Raw genomic sequence first — 1,038 nt, 5'->3', positions numbered from 1 at the left:
ATACACACTTCTAGCTTTCCTCTGGAACGGTAATAATAAATTACTCAATAGTTTTATTAATATGAGTAGGGATGTTAAAAAAAACTTGGAGTATGTAGGTGTGAAATGAACCGAAAAAAGAAGGGGCTCTCCAATTGTGAAATTTACACACAAAAATATATTTTCCCAGAGCTATTGTAAGTGTGAATGAACACAGCTAGCGCACTCCCCGCACGCGAATACCGAGCCGGCGCGATTACCACGTCAGCCGGGGCGCCATGACACCAATGTTCCGGACACTCGCCGCACCCACGCCCATTACCCCGATATAATTAGTAAATCCGAACACTTTTTTATCATTGAATTTTATGTCGAACTCATCCCCGTAGGGGTGAGTGGGCCGATCCCGGAGGTAGCGCAATACCGGGCCAACCCGTGGCGGAGGTGAAGCAAGCTTCAAGCACTCCACCGCATCACAAAAATAAGTTTAATATCTTGGATCCAAATAGTATCCGTATCAGATAATGAACTGATAAGAACAGAATTTCATACTTAGTACACAAACAACATAAATGGTTACAGAACATAATAAAATACGGCAATAAAAGGCGTATAAATAAAAACAGGTACCAAAAGGGCTAAGAAGTGTTAGTAATGATAACAGTGTATAACAAGTGTAGCATTTTAGTAATGATAAAAGTGTTTAACAATAAAAAACGCGTTATTGCTTCTCGAATAAAAAAGCTATTTACAAAACGCCTATCTGCGGTATATGTTCGTAGAGGCGGCGATCATATCTGAAACACAAAGTCTTTTCATGGTCCGCAGGTAGCTCTTGGAGCAAAACCTGCGGCAGACACGATCGTTGGCCGGATCCCATGAGTCGTGGCAGCCAACGATGATGGCGTCGACGGAGACGCGCTGAAACCGCTGAAGGAGATGACGCTGTAGAGGGGCGTACTTCTTCTCCTTGATCCTCCAAGCCTCCTGGAACGCCTGCATGCGGTTGTCAAAGGGACAGCAGACGTCCAGGATCAGGGCTTCCTCACCACGGGCCAG

The 1,038-nt window shown here is 44.7% G+C and overlaps 1 non-coding gene across 1 annotated transcript; it reads right to left on the bottom strand.

Annotated features, from left to right (window-relative positions):
* Positions 1–369: 369 nt before the first annotated feature.
* Positions 370–556, bottom strand: LOC119168823 (U2 spliceosomal RNA). The gene has a single exon (XR_005109502.1). It is a non-coding gene; the product is annotated as a U2 spliceosomal RNA (small nuclear RNA).
* Positions 557–1,038: the final 482 nt, after the last annotated feature.

The sequence above is a fragment of the Rhipicephalus microplus genome, chromosome 6, assembly GCF_043290135.1.
Source record: "Rhipicephalus microplus isolate Deutch F79 chromosome 6, USDA_Rmic, whole genome shotgun sequence".
In the NCBI taxonomy this organism is placed as follows: domain Eukaryota; kingdom Metazoa; phylum Arthropoda; class Arachnida; order Ixodida; family Ixodidae; genus Rhipicephalus; species Rhipicephalus microplus.
This window is presented reverse-complemented; position numbering and strand designations above follow the sequence as displayed.